This window comes from Pezoporus flaviventris, unplaced genomic scaffold (genome assembly GCF_033815535.1).
Source record: "Pezoporus flaviventris isolate CSIRO_AGI_PZ_B2104156 unplaced genomic scaffold, CSIRO_AGI_Pfla_v1 ptg000031l, whole genome shotgun sequence".
NCBI classification, from domain to species: domain Eukaryota; kingdom Metazoa; phylum Chordata; class Aves; order Psittaciformes; family Psittacidae; genus Pezoporus; species Pezoporus flaviventris.
In genome coordinates this window covers 54,851,903-54,864,794 of record NW_026892579.1, presented here as the reverse complement: position 1 = coordinate 54,864,794, position 12,892 = coordinate 54,851,903, and the positions used below count along the sequence as shown (strand labels likewise).

The 12,892-nt window shown below is 44.6% G+C and overlaps 1 protein-coding gene across 8 annotated transcripts in view; it reads right to left on the bottom strand.

The window, feature by feature from the left end:
* NCOA1 (nuclear receptor coactivator 1) overlaps nucleotides 1–10,628 on the bottom strand; it is a 132,299-nt gene extending 121,671 nt beyond the window's left edge. For 7 of the 8 annotated variants that reach the window (XM_061461096.1, XM_061461099.1, XM_061461102.1 and 4 more), the window contains exon 1: nucleotides 10,484–10,628. The gene's annotated coding sequence lies outside the window, so the exon portion shown is untranslated. Of the gene's footprint in view, nucleotides 1–9,854; nucleotides 9,862–10,483 lie in introns of those variants that run through there. The other variant, XM_061461098.1, reaches the window with a different exon arrangement.
* Between the last annotated feature and the right edge of the window lie 2,264 nt (nucleotides 10,629–12,892).

Genomic DNA, 12,892 nt, shown 5'->3' with positions numbered 1-12,892 from the left:
TTTATTCAGGAATGTTTGTTGAGTATTTTTCATTAAACTTTCCACTTCAAGTATGCAGTTTCACTTACTTTCAACTCTCTGGACTATTTACTATTCTGGCTGCAATAAATTTAAGGCTGCTTACATCAGAATTTTATTCCAATATCTTAATAAAAGATTTTCCCTTCATTTGCTACACATTCAGAGATATGCAGAAACCACTCAGCTGTATAAATCCAGTGCTAAAAGACATACCATCCATCTGATATTCCGTTACTTTGTTATTAAAATTGGCTAATTAGTTTGCCTTTCCCTCTTCACACTTGGGCTTAAGACAGTAGAGAATTTCCCTACAGATAAAATTGGTCCCTTCTTAACAACCCATTCACGCTTCTAAAAGGAATATGCTTTCTCCCAGGTGACATTTTGATACGAACTGTAACAAGCAACGGGGCAATTTTCCTTTGAATTTCATTTTAACTTCACCAAATATATTTTAATATACATTCTGCAGTTCATCTGTAGCTGGGATTGGTGACAGCTCCATTAAACAAATGTATGCCTTTCATTGTATAAAGAAACTCTGGGATAACAAGGTGGTGGAAGCATGGGTGGGGAGGGAAAGAACATTAAAGCTGAGGCTTTATCAACCTCATGAGGCTTCACTGAAATCTGCAAGGGGAGTCTAAGGTCTTTATGAAAATAAAAGAAAAAAAGCATCTATGAGGAGTTTGCTATATACTCCTGCATATTTAGGCCTATATATTCCTACTGCCTCATCCTCTTTGCAGCAGCTAACCTCTTTCCTAACTTGCAACTCCAGGAGGTAAGTAAATTCAAGGAGGAAAGGAAATGTTATAAATATATGAAATACAGGGTGAAAAAATCTCATTTTATGGGAAAACATCACTTAGCTTTTCACCCAGAGAGACACTTTAGTTCACATGTATTAGCTACCTTGCTGCCACATACCTAGGCAGAGCCTCTCTGCACCCTCTCCCTCCTACTCCAGTGGGACATAGGGCGACACAGAAAATTTCTCCGCAGATGCTGAATTTCACCCGGAGTTGATAATTCTTACCAGCAACGTACTCTGAAGTTTTAAGCATCATTTGAGGTGTCTTGAGATGCTGGCATGTCAGGGAAGATGAGGACAGGATGCCACAGCGGAATGCTGATCAAGGATGAGCAAAATTAAGATTTGCATTCCAAATCATGAGGATTTCATGGCTGTTGTGCTTCTAAAACTTTCTTGTAATGAAAATTATTTGCCTGTATTTCTACTATTGCAAATGACGCTGCTGTCTCTAGCTCACAACACTGACTTAATAGTAAATAATTTAAACCAATATTTGGGCAGAACTGCCAGGAAATACTTTAAATTTTGTCCTTTCCTGATGGCAGCAGTAATGTGTGCATGTGTTTTAACACATATACCTTAATTTTCAAACCACAGGAACCGCATAGCGATAGTTCTCTTTGTGAGAAGCAGAGCCATGTAATTAGCAAAACCTCCCTGGCACCATTGAAAGGTATTCACAACAACTTAGCACAGGAGTAGAAAACCACCAGAAAAATTCTTCTCATTTCTTGTCAGCCAAGTGCTAGCTTTGGGGTTTCATGTTTATCTCTTGCAAGTTTAACAGAAACAGATCTTACCACTCTCCTGAGTTATTGACAAGTGGTTACACAATTCCCACCAGCTCTAAAAAAAATGGTTTTAGTGATAACTGGAATATAAAAAAGCCTTCCCTAACCAAAAGCAAAAATGATTCTTACTAAGGGTTTAAGCCATTTAAAATCTTCCTCTTTCAAAGACAAGATTAAAAGTAGGGAAACAAACAAAAAGGCAGTTCTGAGCAGGTTTATTTGTTGGTTTTAGAAAATCAAAGGGCCTCCTTTTCAGATATCACGCTGTGTTATGGTTTTCCCAGAAGCTGCTGTGAAGAGCAGGTCTGCCCAAGGCTTTAGATTGAAGGAGGGTAGGTTTAGACTGGACATAAAAAAAGATATTTTTTACTATGAGAGTGGAGAGACACTGGAACAGGTCACCCAGAGAAGCTGTGATTGCTCCACACATTCCTGGAAGTGATCAAGGTCAGGCTGGACAGGGCTCTGAGCAACCTGGTCTAGTGGAAGGTGTCCCTGCTCATGGCAGTGGGGTTGGAACTGGATGAGTTTTAAAGGTTCCTCCTGACCTAAAGTATTCTGTGATTCTCTGACTCCAATCCTGGTAACCTCTAGATCATCTTCTATGAACAAAAAAAAAAAAAAGGCAGAATTTCTCATACTTCTCTGGCTTACAGAGGCAGCGACCACAGCCATGGCTTGCAGGGAGAATAAGCAATTGCCAGTGTTTCACCTCCAGAGAGCTGATAGCCAATGGCAAGCCTGACACCAAAGAGGTACTCTTGAGAAGGTCAGAGCAGTAGCTAATACAAACTGACAAAGAGGCACCAAAATAGCTAAAACAATAGAAGAAAGTAAACAGGCACCGATTTATTCACTTACATCCACAGGAAGGGCTTCTACAGCAAATATTACATTAGGTATAGAACACCAAATCATTAAGTCCCAAAAACTGACAGACTCACTTGAGTGAGGTTTTCAATTAAACAATACACCATCTTTGTGGCCCAGGAAATAGAAATTCCTCGAGGACAGCAAAGAACCCAGCAGACTAAAAAGCCATTAACACATCAGGGATCGTTTACCGTCCCGTTGGATGCTGATTACAATCCTGCTCAGACAAGATACAAACACATTTCTACCACATCTCCTCAGCAGAGCAAGAACTACCGACATGGTGGGGCTGGAGAAAACATGAATTAAACTTCCACTGTTCAACAAACTGCCACAGACATGAGTTAATGGGTATAACCCACATTAATGTTGTAAACTAAAGGCAATGTTAAAATGATCACTGCAGAAGTGGCTGTGGCAGATTAAGATGCCCCCATTCCCAGGTTGTCTGTGGAGAATCCCACACTTGGCAGCCAAATTGTTCACGTGAGCACTTCTCACTTGCTTCAGCACAAGAAGCTTGGGTTGAAGCGCTGCTGGAGAGGGCTCAGCCCAGCCTGGAGGACTCGACTGCGCTGCTGGATGAACTCATGGAAGCCACTATCTTTGCCGTGTAGGTTGTGACCAATGGTGGAGGGACGATTACATTGGGTTACACCAGCATAGGCATCACCAGCAGAAATAAATATGTCATTATCCCACTGTACTCAGCGCGTGTCAGGCCACACCTGGAACACTGTTTGCAGTTTTGGTCTCAATTTGGACTCAGCTGCTGAGGTGAGCAGCTCGAGAGAGGACGCCTTCAACACCGGAGCGGGGGGGAGATCAGCGTCCAGGAGCCTCAACTCAGAGCGGCGAGAGCCACCGAGGGAGCCTCAAGCCCTTCACAGGACCTGCCCAGAGCCGGCAGCTCAGCTGACGAGAGCAGGGACTCACAGGGGACGGAGCCTGGAGCAGCGGCACCAGCGCTGACTGGGTAAAAACCTGCCCCAGGGAGCGCAGCGAGGCAGTTTGTGCGGGACGGTGAGCACTCGCCCTGTGACCAGGGCCCGGTCTGGGAGCTCTGCTCTGGCTGCCTCGGCGGTGGCAGCGTAGGCACCCAGACAGAGCCGATGAGAGGGGAGGCTGCAGTGCAGAGCTCGGGGTGCAGAGAGGAGAGTGCCTGCACTGGTCTGGTGAGGGGAGGGTGCCCAATGGGCGGGGCTGCACTCGGTGCTCCCTGGTGCGGGTCCTCCTGCAGCAGGGGCTGAGCTGCGGGATGCTGTCAACAGACTGCGAGATGTCAGGGAAGCTGAGAGGAAGCAGGAATGCTTGCTCCTGGCCCAAACTGTGCAGGGGCCTCAAGCGTCCCCTCTAGCTCATGAAGGAAAGAAGGAGGCACTCTACTGGTGCTGCCAGGAAGAAGTGACGGGTTGTAGTAGCAGGGGACTCTACACTGAAAGGGACAGAAGCACTCATCTGCCGGCCAGACCCCGTCTCAAGGGAGGTGTGTTGCCTACCACGGGCACGGATCAGGGATGTGGCAGAGAGGCTGCCTGCTCTAGTAAGTCTCACGGGCTATTACCTAGTATCTAGTGATACATGTGGGTGCTAGGGATATAGATAGCAGTAGCCTGGGGAACATAAAGAAGGACTACAGAGCCCTGGGGGAGGTGGTATGGGGCTCTGGAGCTCAGGTAGTCTTTTCATCAATTCTCCAGCATACAGTGGAGGACCTAAAAAAAGCTAGGAGGATTGGCCAGGTTAATAAATGGTTAAAAGGGTGGTGTCATAGTCAGGGGTTTGGGTGCCTTGAACACTGGACCCAAGTTTGTAGGCCAGGTCTAGTGGGGGGTGGTGGAGCTGGTCTGATAAAGAAGGGGAAGAGCAGTTTTGGTAGGAGGCTTGCCAGACTGGTCAAGGAGGCTTTAAACTAGATGTGTTGGGGGAGGGGGGCATCATTCCGTTCCAACACGCCCAGTCAGTTGCCAGCACCTATAATAAATGCTCAGAGCAATGTAGATACATTCCAGCCGCTCCAGCCAATGAGCCGGCTTCATTTAGAGCTCGGCTCAGATGCCTCTATACAAACGCCCGTAGCATGGGGAACAAACAAGAGGAATTAGAGATGTGTGCATGTCTATGGGGGAATGATGCCTATTATATCATTGGTACCACAGAAACATGGTGGGATGGCTCCTATGACTGGAGTGTTGGAATGGAAGGTTACAGGCTCTTTAGAAAGGACAGGCCTGGCAGGCGGGGAGCGGGAGTTGCCCTTTATGTTTGGGATAGGCTGGAGAGTATGGAACTCTGTATGGGGAGAGGTGATCAGTTAACAGAGAGTTTGTGGGTCAGTGGGTCAGGGTTAAGGGGAAAACAGCGATGGGAGACATTACTGTGGGGATCTGTTACAGACTGCCTGAGCAAGAAGAACATGTGGATGAAGCACTCTATAGACAGATAGGAAAAGCCTCACGCTCGCAGGCCCTTGTTCTCATGGGTGACTTCAACCACCCTGACATCTGTTGGAAGGACGGTACAGCCCGGCACAAGCGATCCAGGAGGTTCCTCGATTGCGTAGAGGACAACTTCCTTCTGCAAGTAATAGAGGAGCCAACAAGGAGAGGTGCCATGCTTGACCTCGTGCTCACCAACAGGGAAGGGCTCGTTGGAAATGTGACGCTCCAGGGCAGCCTTGGATGCAGTGATCATGAGATGGTCGAGTTCAAGATCCTCAGGACAGTGAGAAGAGCGTGCAGCAAGCTCACTGCCCTGGACTTCAAGACAGCAGACTTCGGCCTCTTTAGGAACCTGCTTAGTAAGGTTCCATGGGATATAGCCCTAGAGGGCAGGGGGGCCCAAGACTCTTGGTTAATATTCAAGGATCACCTGCTACAAGCTCAGGAGCAATGCATCCCAACTAGAAGGAAGTGCAGCAGGAGGGCCAGGAGACCTCCTTGAATGGATAAGTTGCTGCTGAGGAAAATTCAAATGAAAAAAGAGGCTTATAAAAAGTGGAAGCAAGGACAGGCGGCCTGGGAAGAGTACAGGGATGTTGTCCAGGAAGCTAGGGACCAGGTTAGGAAAGCCAAGGCCCAGTTAGAATTAAACTTGGCTAGGGGTATTAAGGATAACAGGAAGGGATTCTACAGGTACGTAGCAAATCAAAAACAGACTAGGGAGAACGGAGGCCCCCTCAGGAAGCTCTCAGGAGAACTGGCTACACAGGATTTGGAGAAGGCTGAGGTTCTGAATGAATTCTTTGCCTCGGTCTTCACTGGCAAAGGCTCTGACCAAACCACCCAAGTCCTGGAAGGCAGATGCGGGGACTGTGAGAATGAAGACCTTGGGCCCACTGTAGGAGAGGATCTGGTTCGAGACCATCTTAAAAACCTGAACGTGCACAAGTCCATGGGACCTGATGAAATCCATCCATGGGTCCTGAAGGAGCTGGCAAATGAAGTTGCTCAGCCACTGGCCATCATATTTGAAAAATCATGGCAGTCAGGTGAAGTTCCCGATGACTGGAAAAAGGGAAATATAACCCCCATTTTCAAGAAGGGGAAAATGGATGACCCAGGGAACTACAGACCAGTCAGTCTGCTGTACAAAAAAGATGTGGATGGGCTGGAGAGGGGTCAGAGAAGGGCCACAAAGATGATCCAAGCACTGGGCTGGCTGAGAGCTGGGCTTGTTCAGCCTGGAGAAGAGAAGGCTCAGGGGAGACCTTAACCCCATGTTCCAGTATTTAAAGGGTGGATAGAAAGAAAACAGAGACTCCCTTTTTACAAGGAGTCACATGGAAAAGACATGGGGTGATGGGCGCAAGTTGCTCCAGGAGAGATTCTGGTTGGATGCAAGAGGAAAATTTTTCACCATGAGAACAATCAGTCACTGGAATAATCTCCCCAGGGAAGTGGTGACTCCACAGTGTTGGACACTGTTAAGATTTGGCTTGACAGGATGCTCAACAACCTAGTCTAGGTCATGCTTTGTCTAGAAAGGCTGGACAAGATGATCCTTGAGGTTCCTTCCAACCTGGGATTCTAGGATTCTATGATCTCAGACCCGGTCAGCTTTTCTGCAGCTGGTGTGTGATCACAGTCAAATAATTGGGCTGGATTTGCATAGAAATGTGAAAGCCTAAAGAAAAGGTGCATTTTCTTGAAATTTCTAGGACGAGTGAGGCAAATAGATGGTTTGTTCCAAAAGATAAGCAAAACTGCTATCTGGGTATTAAACCAAAGTAGCCAAAATAGATCAAATCAAAGCAACATTTAATGGAAGATGAGCAAATCTTTACTTAGACACTTTAATTTTTTGAAGGAGATAAGCACCAGAAGTTCTACACAATGGAAGAAGCATGTGTCTCAGATACTTCCTGTATAAACAAGGCTCACAATCTAACTGTCCAACTATAGGACTTACATATGGAAACAAGAGCATTTAATGGTATTTTTGGAAAAAAGGAACATAAAGAGCTCTCAGATGTGAAACTACAACCAGCTCCCCTATCACAACAGTTCTTCCTTAATTTTACACAGAAAAGCCAGAGTCACCAGCAGACATCTGAAATCCCATCGACTGTTTTCTTCTCAAAATATGCTTGAAACCTTGTTTTTAGCACTGCGCAGGTGCCACAACATATAAACATCTAACAGAAATAGGTATTTCAACATCACACAAACAAGGACTGCAGCAGAATCAAACCACCAAATGAAAACAAAACAGGGGAGACTTGAACACCTTCAACAGGGTGAATGCTTGTAATAGAGACTTGTTTTGCTCCTGATGGCTGGCTCTAACATCTTCGTGATGAATATGGAAAGAAACACAGGCCTCCACATGCTTATTCTAACTTTTCATCTAAAAAAAAAAACACCCAACCAAAAACAAACTCCCAAAAGCCATAAAGACTCAATTCCTCAGTGTTTGTATTTGGCAACCTAAAAAGAGAAACACATCTCCTGCTCTTGTGGCTGCAGGCTGGCCAGCAGAATTACAAGATGCCTGACTTGAAGTTGTGATATTGCTGGTGGGTGTCCTCTGCAAAGCAGCTGAAGCTTCAGAAATCTCCCTGCATGTGGTCCATGGCAGCTGTCCTGTCCACTCTAAACCAGGCAACCTAGAGAGCCTTTTTCAGTGGGCATGGTGGGGGTTCCTGGTTTCTCTGTGCTCTTTACTTTTTAAAAGCAAGGCTTCAGGAGTGCCCCAATGACTTTAATTCATACATGGCACAACAAGTCTAGGATTTCTTCTTCATAAGTCCCCAAAAGTGCTGTGTGCATCTTTGTCTTGATCAGCAGGACTCCATTTCAAACACATGGCTGAAACCACATCCCTCTCTAAAACTAACAAAAGAGGTGGAATGATTTAGAAGTACGGTGACTGCCAAGCCCATCAACTGTGTCCTTCCTAAGCCGCCAGCAGCCCCTGGGAAAAGGGAACGGCAAGGCAGAGGTTACCACTTCAAGGAAACTCACCTGTGGTAAATACATCTCACGAGATACCATTTATAAAGTGTTGCAACACTTGAAAACACCGTTAACAGCAGGAAATGTATTTAAAGTGGAAGGAATATAATCATTAAGGCATAAAAAGGGAGTTTCAGCTCAACAAAGACCTAGGGCTAGGGTGGGGGAGGGAGCGTCTCAGCAGTTGCATTTACATTTTTTCATCTCAAAGCCCCATCACAGGATAAAGGGGATGGGAACTCAATCACAGCAACTGAATTACATGCCAAGCCAAAAAGTCCATTTGCTGGAGGAAAGAATGAAATTTGATAAGGCAGGTGGGGAAAAAAATAAGGAAATGCTGCTAGGTGCCAGGTGGGATGAAGGCAGGGCTCCCCCCAGCTTCCCCTACACAACTTCAGCCCATCAGTCCCCTAAATTAGGGGAAATCCAGAACAGCCAAGGAGGCACCTCACCCTTGAAATTAATCTAGAACTCACTCTTCCTCCTCACAACGATATCCAATTTCATAGTTAAGAATTTAACCCTTTGCTTGCATCCATCAAGCTGCCTGACATTAAGAGATGTCTCATGTAAAGCCTGGCCAGTGCTGGGTTCAGGATTTGTACTGATTGTTTGGAGAGGACATGGGGAAAGAACTAAATAAAGAAGAAATGCTGTGTATAGCCCAGCCTGCTGCATGCTCCAGCCCAAGACCCTGGGTCTGCAAACTCCAACCTGGGCAGGTATTCATCCCACCTGGAAAGCAGAAGGTCAGCAGCAGGGAGAAACCACTGCCACCCTGCAAGATCACCTCTTCAGAAGCTGAAGCTGGTCAGAGAAAAAACTGAAGACATTTTAAGATTTGCAGGAGCTAAGATAATTTTGTTTGCATGTGATATGGCTTACCCGCTTCCAATCAAAGTGTAGCTGTTATATCCAGGGGGAAAGGTGATCTTTTTGCAGTGAAAAACCCTGAATCCCATTTATAAAGCAAAGCGCAGTTTAATAATTAACTCTGAGCAGCACTCCCAGAACTGGACTGGGGCTCTCCTGGTTTCTTACTACTGACAGGCAGCCCCCCCAGCTCCTCTCTGCCTGTACAACTCCAAGCTAACACTCAGGACAGCACACAGCAACGCAGAAGTGATATTATTTCCAAATTTTACAACCATGCCCAATTACTGCCATCATTTGGGCTAGAAATGAAAGATACCAAGGCAGAGAGCAAAGAGCCTTGCCCAAAAACACAGGGCAAACACTAGACAAACAGATCAGGGCATGGGGAAGGGGGGGGTGGCTCTCTAGCTACCACCATCTTAGGTGCCGATTATCTACCCTCTGCCCACCAAACAGATGAGGAGAAGACATGTAGAACAGGGTCACTGACATCTCCAAGCCACCACAGCAATCTTCCCACCACAATTCAGGGAAGCAGTCAACTGAAGGACACAACCCAGTGGCCAAAGCAGCCTATGGAGGATATACAGCACCAGTATCTTAATGGGACCAGTATTTACACCAAACTGAAGAGCATCATAGAAGGAAATGACCCTCAATTCAGAGGGAAATATCCTATTTTCCATTGCACTGTAGCCAAAACCAGTTCCGACACACAAGTTTCTTGCAACACCAGCAATCTCACACAGGGAATTGTGATACAAGCCATATAAAATTCCATCAGACCAAACCAGCTGTACATGTAATTATGGCATGTCAGCTTCAAGTTGGTTTTCCAGTGGAATTAGCAGGGGTACAGGTCCTCCCCTCTCCTGTGTCCTCACGGTCCACATCAAGAAGTACTACTGGTCCTGATGGAGAGAGGCTGCAAATCTTGCAGCCGTGCAGTAGCTGCAGCAAACACATCACCCAGATGCTCCCTGTTTTACTATTTTATTCATTTCTAAATATATTCTACTGTCTTCCTGAGTTACCACTCCATTACAAGAATCTTCCTTTCAGATATTGCTGGCTGTGGTCAAACCACAGAAGTGTTCAAGTTGTTACATGCATCAGCTAGTAAGAGCTACCAGGATGCTGAGTACACACTTCTTGCTCTGGAAATTGTAGTAGCCCTTACCATAAAATATTTTGATTTCCTAAGTTCATGACTTTTAAAATTCTCTAGTTATGGACTCAATTCAGCTGATCAACACCATGAGCCAGCTTACAGCATAACACTGACTTACCAAAACCACGTATTATTCTTTAACACAAATCCCTTGCATACCATTCTGCCACTGCAGCAATTAACTATTCAGTTTTGCAAAACATATTGGGAAAGAGCAGTTGATTCAGGCAACAATTTCATCTTTATGAGCTTTTAAAACAACTCTTGTAGCTACATATGCAATGCAGACTGACTGCACATCTCATACAAAAACAACCCAAAGAATGCCAAGGACAGAGAAAAACAGTGACTTGCGCTTTCAGCAGTCTCAATAATTAATTCCGCATGAAGAGGTGCTCCAGTAAAAAACCACCTCCATGACAAGTTTAAACATTTTGTGGCAGAGGAAAGAAGAAAGAGAGACCTACAACCTTACCTCTGTCTTCCCGAGGTGAAAGATGGTTCATGGGAAAAACTGGACTCTTCAGTTAATTAAACAGCAAACCATCAGAATCCTAGAGCCTCAGCAAACACCAGCATCGACCTTCCATGGACAGTCTTCACATGAACTCTTCTGATAGGGGACCAGCACCAATTACTGAGTCCTGTGGAGAAGAAGACAGTTTGCTTGCATAATCTTTCATTTCAGTTTCTGAATTCTCATTCACATGATGGAATTTTCAGTGGTTTAACTAGAAAAACAACAAAATTGAAGTCAACTATTAATTCACAGCAGCAGCATTCATAGCTTGCTGCCCTTCTCAATACTATCAATTGCAAGGTATCTTCTTTATTTCATTGGAAAAGAACTCGTCAAGGTTCCTCAAGCTTTAAGCTACCTGGGGAAATAAAGTAAATGAAAGCTTAATACTGTTTTTTTGTAAATTCTTCCCTCACTCTTTGCCAATGCCACTCCTAAGAAATAAAGATTACCCTCCAGAAAAACACAGCATGGATCGTGAAGCAAATCTGCCATAGTGAAACAGCATCTATGCAACGCAGGAGATAAAAACTAGCACCAGAAAATTACAGTCAGTGTTTACAGCCAACAGGCTGCAGACCACCACCGAACTCATAAAACTCAAAGATAACGAGATCCTTCCCTGCCTCACAAAGGCATGGATAGTAAATTGCTGTTGTTAAGCTAGAACCTTATCAAGGGGGTTTCTCCAGTTCCTCCTTTTCCACAGACTCTCTGTATTACCTTTGATAAACAGGTAAGCTCTGGACCTGAGATAAGCATAACTATCTCTCTCCCAAAACACATATGCCATAAAAAGACACCAAGACTGCAGTATCATAGAATCATAGAATGGGTTTGTGTTGGAAAGGACCTTAAAGACAATCCAATTCCACACCCCTGCCATGGGCAGGAACACGCCTTCCACTAGACCAGATTGCACTCTCTCTCCCTCACAGGTAACTAGGATTATTGGGTTAAATTTATACTGCTAAATTCCAGCATCTGAAGTTAGATGAGAGGAGTACCACCATGAATTCAAAACCTACTTGTCCCTATTGCTGCTCCTACTATTACAAAAGAAATTATTTACATGGATACGGTCATTAGTATACTGTCTAACTATTGTATCTGTCATTAGCAACACAAGACTCTTACAAATCAGTCTTTGCGATTTACTCATGAAAAATCACACAGGCAAAAGGAAGGAGAGAAACACAGACAGCAGCATTGTCTCCAAGGCACTGGTAAAGAGCAACTGTGGAAGTTTACAGATCCACATCTGAACCAAAAGGTATGACTAGAGCACATCCCGACAGGAGACAAGATGCCTGCCTCGTTAAGCATCCCTTTATTATACACACATGCACATAAATGAACACAAAAGATGCACAAACTTCTGTATTGCTCGAGCTTCCAGCCTGAAAGTTGCATTTTACCAGTAGCAGACAATCCTTTAATTTCTAAATAATATATATGTTATATACATGTAACATACATAAGTATATATATTCAATACATACAATCTCTATAAAAAAGCAGGACCAGCTGCTTGCATTACCCCTACAGTAAATAGACCAAATAATGCTGAGGAACATTAAAACCAGAACCACATAAATAATACTGGAAACTTTAAGAAGATTCCCAGGGCAAGGTGTGTCTGGGAGGGTTTAAGCTCCCAGAACTAAAAGGGAAAGATGCTCCTGCTTTAAAAAAAAATGAAATCTCTCTCCTCAACCTGGCTCTCATGAAAGTGAAAGCAGCAATCAGAAGAAAATGTATATACAGCAAAGAGAAGACAAAGTAAACTGTTGGTATATTAAAATGCACTCGAAATTACGTGAAACAGCAAGAGAAGCAACATACAATGAGACGAACCACAATACTCACAGGTTTGAGCGCATCAGGTTATAAAAATTATCTAGGAACAGCAAATCCCAGCAATGGCCGAGAGCTGTTACTGCACAGAAACAGAGCAACCACCAGCAGTATTATAGGAACGGCAGAAGAATGCAACAAATATTTCTGTTCATTAATTAAGAAAGAAACCAGATGGTGTAGTCGTGCCACAGGAAACATTTTCTATTCCAAACAGCAATGCAGGCAGATGTGAACTAACAGCTAACAGAGCTGGTCCTTTTAAAGTCCGGAGATCTACAACTGCATCCCAGGGGCTTTAAAAGAGCTGGACAGGAAAAACTCTGGATCATTTATCATAGCTTCCTGCAAGGGTTAACTTGGGAGGTTTGAGAGCATTGGAGGACATGCTGCTGTGTCAATATTTTAAATGCATGAGCAGGATGACCAAGCTAACAACAGGCTATCAGTCGAGCTCACATCCTAGGGAGAAAAGGAAAATGCTGGTATAAAATCTAATTAGGAATT